This window comes from Capsicum annuum, chromosome 3 (genome assembly GCF_002878395.1).
Source record: "Capsicum annuum cultivar UCD-10X-F1 chromosome 3, UCD10Xv1.1, whole genome shotgun sequence".
Lineage (NCBI taxonomy): Eukaryota > Viridiplantae > Streptophyta > Magnoliopsida > Solanales > Solanaceae > Capsicum > Capsicum annuum.
In genome coordinates this window covers 102,155,364-102,169,974 of record NC_061113.1, presented here as the reverse complement: position 1 = coordinate 102,169,974, position 14,611 = coordinate 102,155,364, and the positions used below count along the sequence as shown (strand labels likewise).

Sequence of the window (14,611 nt, the reverse complement as noted above, 5' to 3'; positions counted from 1 at the left end):
TATCGATTACAGTGACCATCTTAAATTAACGAATAAAACATAGCCCTAAAGAAAAGAAAGTGATTCAGACCTTATGTAAAATTATGGGTACAAGAAATTAGGTGCGTTTAAATTTCTATAACAATCTTAGAAACACCCCCTTCCACCCACCCTCCTTCCCCTACCAAAACAAAAAAAAAAAGAAAAAAGAGCTTAATCAAACAAGCCACGTTCTTCATGCATGCCACAATTTTGAGAGCAAAAACAAATTTGCACATTTAGATATCACATACATTTTCAAATGTTTTTGATCTCCTTCAGGTTTTGCATCGTCAATAAATATTACTCTCTCTTGAATATAAAGAAAAGAGAGAAATAAACATATGCTAAGTCTCTTGTTCATTTCTTTTCTTAATTTTCTTTCCCGGTAGTTAATTTCATGGATAAGTGAAACCTTTCTGATCTAGGAGAAATTTTTTAAATGTCATCATTGATTATTTATAATAGGGGAAAGAAAAAAAATGAACGTGGAAGAGCCATTTTTGAGAAATATCATAGCAAATCATCGAAACTCAGTTAATTCTATGAGATGTGATTTCTTCTCTAAACTACCTAGAAAGGTTAAGACAGAGCTTGATCATGAAGTCCCTTTTCTTTTGGACATATAAAAAACAACTGGTTTGATTGAAGGTAAATCCTTCAAGGTCTTACTATAACAAAAAATTCTATTTAAGACCAATATTTAGGGACTGAAATATAATCTCGTCTCTAAAAGTATATTTATTGAGACGAGATTATATTTTGGTCCCTAATTATGTAATTTATTGCGAAGATATAAATTTGGTCCTAAAAAAATAAATTAACTGATCCCTATTGATAATTTAGAGTCTTAAGCGAGGAAAAAATACTGCCAAACTCTTGTAAAATTTTTAAGTGAAAAAAATTCATTTTGACTAATTAATATAACATAATAAGGCGCCAAAAAATATTATTTCTTTATTACAATTAAAAAAACCTGTCATCTTCTCTTAAAAATACAAAAAACTTGATCTGTACTAAACGAAATTGCCCTAATTGCGTATCTCAATTTTCTCTTCTCACTGCTGTGTGCGCAATTCTCTCTTCTCACTGTTGTGTCCACAAACTTGATACTCAATTCCCTTCGGTGAGCTCTACTTTACTCTTTTTTTCCTCTCCAACTTGTTTTGTTTTTTCTCGTGATCTATACGTTAATGGGTTGTGTTAGTTTCAATAAATCTGGTGTCTTTTTCATCTGGGTTTGGGATAATTTTATTTATATTATTCTTGGTTTGTCGAATTCTTGAATACTGTGATTATTTTCTAATAAATTTGGTACTTGAGAATGTTGTCTGCATCTCTAGCATAAAACCATCATTTGTCTTCTGTTTATTCATCGTTGTTTATTCGTTGCTCTAAATAATTATGGTAAATTTAGCTTGCGGGCCATGAATTGTAACAAGAGTCATACCTTTTGTGCTATAAATTGAATAGTTGCTTTATGTTCGAATCGCTTACTTTTCCTATTTGTCAGCAATCCACATTTGCAGGTTTTTTTTTATGTGATGTAAATTACACCCTATAAGTATGATTCCCTTACCTTGAAGTTGTCTTCAAGAATGAACTGGCAACTGCTATGGAGATTTTAGTGCCAAGAGTTATCAGGAATTTAAATGTCATGCGGGGCTATGATTTGTTAAAACATATGGAATGCAGTTATCCTCCTGTAATGTAAGAAGTTGCACAACTACGTTTGATAACAATTGCAAGAAGAGACTTACCAAAAGGTATTGTTTGAAGTGGTGTTTTATTTGCTTTCCTGTTAGGTAATGTACTTACTGAGGACTTGATCTTAGATAGAAGAGTGTGTAGGATGCGAATTAGGGTATAAACATAGTAGGTAGAAGTGTGTTATCTTATTGTCCGTCATATTAGTTGTCATAGTATTGCTATGGTAGTTTCTTGTCCTTCGATTTTTGTTACTATCTGCTGTTTCTTGTTTCTTGTGCCTCAATTTTTGTATTATTTTGTTGTATTTTACGTGCGGTTACTACTTACTAGCTGCTATTGTTAGTAGTGTTTGTTGTGTCTTGTACTTTTGTTTCTTTCTTTTTCAATACTGCTTTGGATTGTCTTCTTGAGCCCAGGGTCTATCGAAAACAACCTCTCTACCTCAAAGGTAGAGGTAAGGTCTTCATACACACTATCCTCCCTATCCTCCCTGACACCACTTTATGGGACTACACTAGGGTGTTGTCGTTGTTGTTGTATTGTCGATTTTGATAAACTGTCTGGTCAGAAATATAAAAAATAGCTAAATATTCTAAGAAATATCCAGTAGTTAATGGAGTACTAAAGGATTTTTTATCAAAATAATTGTTCATCCCAAGGTACTTTATGTATTCCAGTTCGTGGAGGAAATAGAAAGTTGAGCATGTTAACAGGTAACAATAACATCTACGCCTCGATCGAAGCAAGTTAGGATTGGCTATATGAATTCTTACAATCCATATTACTATTCAATTGAAAAATTTATGCCGAGGGAAAAAGAGGTCAATTTTTATCATCATAAACCATAAGTTGGTTCCTCTTCTTTGATAGGCATAAATCATAAATTCTTGAGAGTTAACTTGCCGTCCTTTAATGATTAAGTGTTGTTTTTATTTTTACCATTGTTTGGTTCTATTATATGCTACATTTTTCATTTGTACGAAAAAAATTCCATGCGACATTAGCACCATGCACCAGGGATTATGCCTTGAAGTCCTAGATTAAGAAAGGGTGGCATTTTCTGCACCACTAATTGGTGTTGGCGGTTTCCAATTCATTTTCTCAAGTTTATAGTGTTGACAGATCTTGATACATAGTGTTGATGGGTGCAGTACTATGCCACTATATGTAATATTTGTTGGTCGACCTTTGCCAATTTACATATTACAGTATAATTAAATCAGTAAGGATTACACACTAGAGCATCCAATCATATATTTTCTAATGCAGGTTGAGATTCACATGTTGGATGGCTTGGTGAAGAAAAGAATGCATTATTCCCCTAATGTTTATTACTTCATTCCAGTGTATGATTAGGTACTTCCAGCAGATGGTACTGAGTTGCACATTTTCTTGGACAGGCTTATGTTTTTTCCTTCTTTCCTGATAAGTCATCAAAATTATGTTGTCATTTATGTTTTGAGGTTACAGTGTACTTTAACTGTCCTTAAATTAGAAGATTGGTTTATGCCTCAAGAAAACCAGATTACCAAGTGTCGATACACACGATGATTATTCATCCACATCATACTGGCTGCAATGGTAATGAAGATATAAATTTTTTGTTCATGGTGTTTTTCCTTGTTCTTATAATATTGAAATTAGTCTTTGGATCCTTTGTTCCATAAACAAAGAACAGAGGAGGGGGAGCTTTAATCTTTTACATGCTAATTTTCAACTTCTTTACATACTAATTTTCTTGTGTCACTATTTCTGTAGGTTTACTCTATCTGGATGAATTGTCGGAAATGTTGGTAGGGAGAACTGCTCTCTAAAAGATGGAGGTCCATCAACTGTGAACGTTGAGCTATTTTCTCCCACAGGTGATGTTGTGTCCTCTGCATTATCAACACCCAGAGGAACATACTCCTTCAAAAACACTATACCAGTATGTTACCCTAAAAGTAGTTTGGTTGTATTTTATAGTGTATATATTTAGATGGAAAATACAATGATCTATATATTTAGATAGAACAACTGCATGATTCCGATGCTGCTTTTTTAGATAGGTATGATTATGATGCTTAGTTTATGAAATAAATAGTTTTTGTGTGTACAAACATGCAATTATTCTGTTATAAAGCTCAATGTACCAATTTATCTCCATAACAGTGATGTACAAATTACGTGCATCACGTCATGACTTGAATTTTCAAGTTAGAGGATCTACTGACGTGCATTTTGAGTCCCTCATGTTCTTTTAATTGCTGTTTCTTCTTTCCATGTAATGACATCGACTTCATTTACCATATCTACTTCCTAAATTACTATACACCAACTTGGAATAAGTAGCACTGATTGCATAATTAATTGAATCTACTATGTGGGTTCTCATTGCAGATTGAGTTGGGTTTCGAAAATAGAGTAGTGGATAACTTCATCTTTGTAATTGTACTCGATTATGATATTCGTGGCTCTGTGGTTGCTCAGGTGAGTTTCTTTAGTAATGACTTGATCTCTGTTTTTGTTTTATGTTTTATATTAAGGTTTGCTACTGTGACTTGTAAGAGTTTCCATGTATTTCTTCAGTAAAATTGATAGGTCAAAGATAACCTTTTACTCTGCACAATCTGTTTTTCATAGTCATTTCACTATGAACTATATTTACACAACAATCAAGGCAAGACCATTGCTAAAACTGACTAGAGGTATTTGGAGTTATTATGATCAAATGAATTTGTACCTGCTTATGTTTTCTTTCACATAGTTAAAGTGATGAAAATGCGTAAAGGAGGTGGAGATCTTAATAGCCAAGGTTGTTTCTTCCTCTAGTGAGCTGTGAGAGGTAAAATCCCAACTTCTTTATGAGACAATGTTGTATGGCTACCTTGGTATCATAATGGAAAATTAGTATAAAGTGGTCGTATTCTATTCAAAGAAGTTATGTTGATTGTAGGTGTGGGTGTTAGATTTATTAAATTTTCATTTGTTTTTTCTGTTTTCAGTTATGAAAAAGGGTGTACCAAAGGTTTTTTTTCAAGTTTGGTTCAACTTTGAATTGAGAGGTAAAGGAAATGAAAAATTACTTTCTTGCACCAGTTCAATTTTAGCATCAAAAGGAATTTTTTTCTTGCACATATGAATACAACAACAACAACAACAAACCCAGTGTATTCCCACCTGGTGGGGTCTGGGGGGGTAGGATGTACGCATTCCCACCTTGCACATATGAATGCAGTAGGAAAATATAATAAAACATAGTTAATTTTATGTGAGGTAGATATTTCCAGCTTGTTCTTTAATACATGGAACTTAGAACTTAAAATAAACTAAAGTTTGTTCGGATTTATACCTCTCATTATCTTCTTGCTAATACATAGAAAAAATAATTCTAAAAAGTTGAAGTAGCCTTAGTTTCCAAGTAGGCTAACCAAGATTATGACAACCAGGAACTTGAAAACCTAATAATCTTGCGGGATAAGTTTTGTACATATAAGATAAACTTTACTTTCTCAAGATGACTATTGAGTTAACTGATTAAGATGAATACAAGGTTCTTTCATCTAAAATAAAAAAGGATGATTACAACATTCTTGATATGTTGGTTTGCTTTTCTGATGCTTTATCAATTTGAAATACCTATACTACATGTAAGGGCAAATAGATATAACTTTCTTTTCTTTTGGATGTTACTTTTATTCTTTTGATGTTGTCTTCTTTTATCTAATAGTGTTACTACGACGACTATTCTCTTACTCAAATTAAAGTGGACAAACTATCAATCAAAGACAACAAACATATATCTATTTTGGGATCGTACTAGTGACATGAATTAGCTAACAATTGACCTATTGGTATCCCTATTCCCTTTTTGTGGTATCTAGAAATTATGAAATTAACACCCCAATCCCATGGATCAGATTATGATTAGGCGGCTCTTGGACGTAGCTTGTCTTGTTCCAATTAATCGTACGTCGAGATTGTTTACTAATGTTAAGCTGTATTGCAGGGAAACCCCATACTGGGAGTTCATATCCATTTATACTCAAATGGTGTCACAAATGTTGATTGCCCTAAGGGCTCTAAAAATTAGCCTGGTGATCTAGGATTGGGAGAAACACTTTGCCACAACGTGACACATGCTAATGGAATCTTCTTGTTGATATCCATTCCTTGTGGTAAAACTTTTATTTTTGCTGGTGTAGTTATTTTGATTTGGCTACATGTAATTATAATTTAAGTGTAAGTTGCTTCATAACATTATATAAATATTTAGAAGTTTTAAGTGCATAGGTTTGTATTCTTGAATCATGTAAAAATAAAACACATGAAAAATAAGAGCTTAAGAGAAATTCTTTTTATTGCATCCATAACTTAAGAAGGTATCGTTTAACTTATCGGACATCTTAGAGGGTGATTGGGTAAAGCTTATAAGGCGGTCAAATTGGGTTTTAAGAACATTTTGGATTATCTAACCACAACCTGTGCAATTCTGTGGACTATGGACCAACCTCTCTGTCTTTTTCCACTTAAATATTGGTCTTAGTTCACATGTTGCAGTCGAACTTCTAAGCTAAGTCACAATTTACCTATTTGGTTAAGTCTTTTATAAGGTAACTCTTAACAGGTTGAAGTGAGTAGACCTAAATCTTTATTGAGAGAGAGATTCTTGGATTGTGTAGCGCTATGGCTATTTGTGAATTTTACTCTGAGGATATGGATTATATGATGAGGCTGCGTATAATAGATCCTTGTGGTCGGATCCTTCCCTTCACCCTGCGCATAGAGGGAGCTTAGTCCACCGGGCTGCCCCTCTTTCTTTCACTCTGAGGATAGGATTGAGACTTAGGATCAATGATTTACCAATAAATCTGTTGTAGCAGTTATGCCAGACACTCAACCTGAGAACAACTAATACATATCCCACTACTACCATTTTTAATAAATAGGAGACAAACTCGCCAAGTTTGAAATTCGAAGAACTTGTATCAGTCCCAAAAATGAAATTTTGAGTTGAATTTTAACAATTACAATGGAAGAAGTGGAGCTATTTCAAAAGAACAAGTTCATCAGTGCATTTGGGTTCTTATAGAGTGATTCATGATGTATCTTTATCATTAATGCGTTGCCAACGGCCTCACTATTGTGGTGGCATTCGTTATAGAATATTTCATTCTCCTCTAGATTACAATTTGAGTGAATGCTCTTGAGCAAAGTTCAATAGGTGAACCATGCAAGAGTTAACAAAATCTTGGGGTATAGTGCCTCTAGGATATGACCGACATTAAAGAATTAGATTATTGTTAGGAATATCGTGCACGATATTCTGTGGTCAACTTTACTGATCTCCTCGCTCACCTGCTCACTGAGATCTCTCCTGAACAATGCATAACCTGAAAAGTGTGTGACCATTTTCATTAAAGACCTTTTGTACTAGGCTTTGCAATTAATACTTGTTACTGTAATACCTTTCTCAGCCCAATTTCCCTCAAGTAATAGTCTGTCAATGTCACCTAGGTTCTTTCTGCATCTGGCTATAAATGTAGTTATCCTAGAGGCAAGTGACTGAGAATGCTACAAGTTGTTGAAAAATTTTATGATCCAAATGGAAAAAGTCGTAGCTAATTCTGAAGCAGTGTTGAAGTCAAATATTCAAGAACCCAAGTTGAAGGACTGTACTTGTTCGTCAGTTTTCTACTTGTTAGGTATACTCCTAGTATACAGGCTTATTTGCCCTTTTAGTTGATAAAATTTTAATTAATAAACTTGCAAAACTACCTTTGAAATGAGAGTGAGCTCTGTGGATTCCTGATTGGTTGCACTTGAGGAAGGTCTACGATCACTCTACCCTTCCTAGACCCCACTTGTGAGATTACAATGGGTATGTCATTATTGTTGTTGATGTATAACTGGTACCATCATCCTTACTTATGATTTATGAATAGCTGAACTGATCTCACAGATTATTTTTCTCCTGAAGTGATGTACTGATTTTCTGCTTTATGTTGCAGGAGTTACTTGATTTAGGCGAAACAATAAGAACTAAAAGTGAAGGACTTGATTATTTTTTTCTTGCCTTGTGATGGAAGCTTGCAATTTGAACTGAAAGTCGAGGACTTAAACTGTAGAAACATGAGTTACTTGATTATTTTTTTGCTATGTATTCAAATGTTATGAAAAATTTGATATCATACTTTGGCTCGATCGGGATGGTAACTATGTTTTTTGTAAAACAAATATTGAAACTAATACCATGGGATGTTAACTAAGTTCTGGTCTCTAATTATATCATGTTGTATCGATATTCTCGATAGCAATTTGATATTTATTTGATAAAAATTATTATTTTGTGATAGTAGGCTTATCTGTGGTCAATTAGAGATTAAAAATATTGCTCGTATTTAAATATTTATCTAGGATTAGAGAGTTGCTCGTCTATAAAGGTTGATCTAGGATTGGGATGTTGCTCGTCCTAAAAGGTTGATCAAGGTAAAAAATTTTGCTTGTCGCTAAAGGATAATTTAGGACCAAGTATTTCTCGTCCCTAAAAGATAATTTAGGACCAGTAAATTGTTGGTCAAAGAAGAGATTAATGACCAGGTAGTTAGTCTATTTGGGATGAGATTGGTCAAAGAAGAGATTAATGACCAGGTAGTTAGTCTATTTGGGATGAGAAATACCGTTGCGAAAATATAATTATGATAAGGTAGTTAGTTTATTAGGGACAAGATATATCATTGCAAAAAGATAATTATGACTAGGTAGTTAGTATATTTAAGACGAGATATATCATCGCAAAAGGATAATTACGTCCAGGTAGTTAGTCGATTGGGACAAGATACACCATTGCTAAAAGATAATTACGACTGGTTTTTTTGCCATCTCAAAAGTATTTTAAGGACTGACTTATTAGATTCGTCGCAATTTTAAGGACTGACTTATTAGATTCGCCGCTATTGATCTTTTGCGGCGGAGCCTGTTAGGATGGGACGCGACAAGTTTTTTTCCGTCCTAAAAGACCAATTGGGACAAGATTTAGACTTTTTAGGACCATATTTTCCTTTTTTATAGGCTGTTTTTCTTGTAGTGTCTAGAGAATGAAAGCTGGTAGCTTATCTTTCCCTTCTCACATTAATTGTATTGCTTGTTTCATAGCTCAATAGCAAATTTCACTAGTTTATAATTTTCTATGAAAATGTTGTTACGATTCTTGTTTATTATTGATGACCTTATAATTTCTTTATAGGAGAGAGAATATTATGAAAGACAAATCGCAACTCTCAAGTCCTTTGAGGAAGTCGACTCACTTGATTCAGCTGATAACATTGATGAAGAGAAAGACATAATAGAGCAAGCACAACATGAAAGAGCAATGCATATATATAATTAGGCAAATGTCTTATTACTTACTTTTAAGGTAAAACTTCAGTTTCTTTGCTTCTATTGGAAAATATGCAAATATTTAATGCCTCAAACCTTCTACTTGTTGCTTAATTTTAACCTCTCTTTTTTTTCCCCATCCAAGAATGCCTGTAATTTCTTTTATCATTGTTATTATTTTTTATAACAAGTCACGTCCAATTTAACTCTTGTCTATATCTCAATCATTCTATTAGGCAACGACTACCTCCCACCAGTACATGTTTCAGGTCCACTATAAGTTAGAGCAAATAGGAAAAAATCACCTATCATTTTTATATCTCTAAACCCAGTCGTCTATACTTTTCACCATTTTTTTATCATTAGACCACATTCTTGAGTGTCCAAGATCCATATCATCTAAAAAAAGAAGAAGAGCAACCCTTAATTTCTAGGCAAGGTAAAGTTTGCTACAACTAGTTTAGCTACTTAGTTTTCTTGCTCCAACTGTATCACATGTAATTTTAGTACAAATGATTTATTGAATTATCATTATCAGGTTAAATTTAGTTGTCTCCAATTATGTTTTTTTTTGTGAGAATATGAATATATATTTTATACTTCATTATTACTTTGTATTGGTTGCAGATATATGCTACTGTAAAAAGTGGTTCTTTAGCGATTGCAGCATCCAGATTAGATTCATTACTTGATCTAATTGCTGGTGGTATTCTTTGGTTCACACATTTGTCAATGAAAAGTATAAATATTTACAAGTACCCTATAGGGAAATTAAGAGTTCCACCAGTTGGGATTATCATTTTTGCAGCTGTTATGGAAACTCTAGGTATGTTCTCATCCAATTGCCATATCTTTGTCTTTATTTTGATATTCTACAAGACATGAATAATTATCACGACCCGATTTCTCATGTCATGATGACACCTACTATAACCCATCAGTAGGTAAGCCAAATCATAGTTCATCAGTAGGTAAGCCAAATCATAGTTCGAAACAACCAATAACGGACTATCAGGAGAAAAAAAAGAAATAATGGAATCAATTTAAATAAAAGACTAATACAGAATAGAGAAACCCTAAGACCTGGTTGGTGAGCGTAGTTGTTTGACTCTCATTCTTGCTTGTATCATCTAGAACTTGACCCGTTAGTCTCTCAAGGCTAATTGTGATTATGCTTGGTTGGTGAAATGATCTTAGGCCTTCTTTGTGAACATAGAAATCCACTTTAGCCTAAACAGCCTACCCGTACATAGAATAGTATCCATAGTCACCCATTTTAAGCCTTCAAGCCTTTCTTTGACAACCAAATTGCAAGCCTTGAACCATTTTAATTTTACTCCTATTTTAAACCCTACCCTCCTTGAACTTAAAATTGTAACTTGAGGTCAAAAGCCTAAGTTGGGGGTGATAAATCTTAAAAGAGATGACCTTGGCCCATATTATTTTAAGTGGGTGTCTAAAAGCTAAGAAAAAACCGCAAGTGAAGAAGTGATAAAGAAAGAAATCATCAAAATAAGAAAAATCATAGATTGCACAAAAGAAATAAATGAGAAGAAAATGCTTTCAAAGAAATGGGTGAATCAAGGTGGTGAAATGAGGCATATGTGTGAAATGAAGACAAATGAAGTAGCGCAAGGTCTAATGTTTGATTGAATAGTATGATGTACATGTTCAAGGAAGGTGTAATCACTTTGTTTCCAAATGATATCATACCCTTTCCCGAGCCTACATGACAAGCTTAAAAAAGTCCTTCGAAATCTCCAACCAAGTGTATTCAAAGTAGTGGCAATTGAAAATAAAGGAAAGCATATGGTATAATACTTGTTTGCATTGAGAAAATCTTTGTGAGGGTGAGCTCTTGCATTATAATCCCTTGTTGCATGATAGATATTTTGGTTTGTGGGATTTTCTTTCGCTAAGAGGCATGTAGACTAATCGAGAAGGGTGACATTGTCATCTTCCAAAAAAGAGGCAAAAGAGTATAGTTGAGTCGCTATCGATGAAGAGTCACTTCTAGAGAGTTAGTGATTATTGGTTAGTTATTCTTTAAAGTATTTTTCATCCTTGAACGTGTGATTTAGTTGAGGGGAGTTGTAAGAATAGCTTTACTCATGCTTGTGAGCTACTTGTTGGTGCTAATCAAGTTCAGAATCATTGTGATTATTTGGTGGTATGAATGGGCGTATAATTGCATGGTCTTAGTGAGCAAAAAGTAGTGTTTCTTAAGGAAAAATAAAGGTTTATGTTGGGGGTGTTGATGAGTGGAAAATTTACCACTCATAGACATCCAAATTCATACACTACTGTGGTTAAAATTGTGTACCTGAGCCTAACTTCCTATCGAAATGTGTGAATTTTCGGTGTCTGTGATAATTCAGATCCTATGATGAAAATAAATGAAAATTGAGCTGAAAATCAAGAAGACTAAGCAAAAAAGGACAAAAGCTGGGGAACAGGAGGCCCTTAGGTACAACGATTACGATCCTTAGAGTCGTGATCGCTGTAAATCAGTCAGAGATCAGAAGACCCTCAAGTGATTCGATCGTGATAAGATTCTACACGATCTTGGAAGCATGATCGCAATTCGGAGATCACGATTGTGATTGAGTGGCTAAATATCCTGGGGGCAAATTTTTCAATTCACTCAGCTCAACCAAATTCCACAAAATGGCAAACCCTTACACATTTTTGGGCATCTTCCAACCACTTTGAAGCTCTCATAGACAAAACATTTTCGATTAGTGAGAAGACAAAATTGTTATTAAATCTTCCAAAAAGATATTTTTGTTTGTAATTTGAATTTGGAATTTTGAAATTACTCTTGCTTTATTTTCAATGGAGGAAATGGATGTCAAATTGGGTAATTCTCTTTTCCCTATTTTCATGAATAGATAAACATTTAACTTGTGATTATATTTGAATAGGGTAAAAATGTGTGTGGGTTTTGATTGTTAGATTCAATTCTTGGTTGATGATGTTGGGTTTCACTAATACTTGATTGCTAAATGGAAAGTGTTGGTGAAATCCCCAAATTCCCTAAATCCTACATCATCCTTGAAAGAGGGATGTGGGTGACAAGTATTAGTAAATAATAAATTAGATGTTAGGTTATTCCTTTATATTGTCTTAGAAATAAGGATGAATGGTGAATTTGCTATGTCTTGGGCATCTTCCTAGAAATAGGGATACTCAATTGAGGTTTGGGGTTGATTTGTTTGCCATACCCATGTGGTATATGAAAGAATCGATGGGTGATATTTTTGGTGTTTGGTCGAAAGACTAACTCCAAAACCTCTAACCTAGCCTATCCGTATATTCATTGACTGGAATTTGAATGTGATTCTCCTGTACCCATAAACTATTTTCCCCTAGGAAAACATAATCCCAAGAATATTTTTCTATTAGAATTTTATCTGCATTTGTTGCTCTAAATTGGTAGTTCAAACAGAATTCATTCAAACAACCTTTCAAATCATACCCCAAATTTTAATTTATGTCTTACATTATGTTTACATTGCAGATAAATACTTAGAAACTTTCAATATACATAGGATTCGAATACTAGTTACACTCCTCATTGATTCGACCCCAACTCAAGTTGGGTTATTATATTGAAAACGGTCGTCCTATACCAAATAATGGTATAGGTGAGCGTGATCAAAGAACCAACTAAATACATTTCAAAGTCAAAATATATATAATTCATAGTCCAAAAGGAAAATAATCTTTCTCTAAATATGAAACAAGATATAAACTAAACTAGAGAAGGTAGTTGATCAACTCTGGAAGCATAGACTGAACACTACCTCAAAAATACTCCAAAGGCCGCCTAAATCAGCTATTGTATGGTGCACTCGTACCTGGATCGGCACCAAAAGGGCATAGTAGAGGTGAGTACAATCCACTTGTACTCAGTAGTTATCATAGGCCGACTGAGCAAAATAGAAAAAAAGTATATGAAATACACACTATCGGCACGTCACCTGCAATCAAAAAATGTCCCAAACGATAGCCCACACCATCTCCACTAATATTTCTAGAATATACACATATACTAAAATACAACTACAAGAAAGAGGCACAAATAGAAAGATATCAATCAAGAATGCAGCTATAACATAGAATGAGCACAATGTAAAGATGCAATGAAGAAGATGATGATGATAAAATGCACGAGGTTGTCGCATAACCTCCGCATATACCTATGGAGTTGTGCTCTCGAGGTAGGACCCATGGGGGTTCGTCAACCCATATAAAATCCAATATCCAATACCAATCCAAATCCATAACTCCTCTCGAACACATACACCAACAAAGGGTTTTCAAAGATACCATATTTTCTGTTAGAAAAACTAGTATTTCCACGATGGTATCAATGTTTCATGAGAGTATATAACATTGAGACGTAATGCTCATAACCGGTCATAATGATAATTTTCAAACCCAACCAATATACCAACTATGTGAGCTACAAATCCACTCAATATGCTAATCATCCATGATCCAGTATAGCCCATAAAATAATAGAGTAAGATATACAATAATATGCCATTTGATACCCACACAAATAAAAACTTAGACATTTTTTCACCAAGAAGAAGACAACCAATTACATAAATACCAGGCCAATAACAACATATAAGACCTCACATAGTCACACATAACAAATAATGTCTAAAAACCACCAAATAACAATAAGGCCCACACACAAGCAAAAAATACTAATAAAGTCGTTTCCATGATTAGTTTCCACACTCATAACATGATTTTATATTAATATTAACTACCCAACCCAGTTTGAAGAAAGTTAAGCTATAACCTACATAAAATAAAGAAAACCGGGTATGAAAGCCTTGAACACAAAGCCTTCCCCTCATGAATGAAATTGAGAACAACTAAAACATAAGAATATAAAATCTACTCATCAAAAGAAAGCCAACGATACCTATATTGTGCATTTTTGGGTTGGACTTAAAAAAGACCCTCAAAATAGATTTTTGAAAAAGAAGGGTAAAACCAATATTTTAGTTCAAAAATATATTATCCACGATTAAAGAATGTCATGGAATAAAACTCAAGTGAAAATGGGTTGGAATTGGGGTTTGAATCGAAGAATTACTAATTTAGGTCTTTCGAGCCAAAATCTCCAAATTTTCCTTTTGAAATCGAGTTTTAACAAGATTTAAATGACAAGAATCAAAGAAAAATAATTGAAATAGGGATTTGGCACTTACCCAAGCTTTAAAATGGAAAAAATCGCCCCAAAACTCTAAAATTCAAAGCTCCAAGTCTCAAATATATATATATATATATATGGGTATCAGGTGCCACTAAAGTGGTGAAATGGTTGCTAAAGGAGATACAGACCGCCCTAGCGCCTACCTCTAAAGTGGATAGGGCACCGCTAACACCCTTATCCAGATGGAGTCGGCTGCTAAATGGGCCAAGTGGCACTTTATCACATACCACTAAAGGGCCAAAATGGAGCTTTAGTGGCTGCACTAGTTGCACTTGGAAAATTTTA

At 34.0% G+C, this 14,611-nt stretch overlaps 1 long non-coding RNA gene across 12 annotated transcripts; it reads left to right on the top strand.

Moving 5' to 3' along the window:
- The first annotated feature begins 989 nt into the window (after nt 1-989).
- Nucleotides 990-11,891, top strand: LOC107863619. Of its 12 annotated transcripts, XR_007052984.1 has the most exons (12): nt 990-1,144; nt 1,532-1,784; nt 2,998-3,084; nt 3,199-3,309; nt 3,487-3,655; nt 4,108-4,197; nt 4,475-4,552; nt 4,713-4,772; nt 5,717-5,885; nt 7,719-9,124; nt 9,715-9,913; nt 11,466-11,891. It is a non-coding gene; the product is annotated as an uncharacterized LOC107863619 (long non-coding RNA). The 12 variants fall into 12 exon arrangements; XR_007052981.1 differs by having other exon boundaries at nt 2,998-3,309; XR_007052985.1 differs by lacking the exon at nt 4,475-4,552 and having other exon boundaries at nt 2,998-3,309.
- Nucleotides 11,892-14,611: the final 2,720 nt, after the last annotated feature.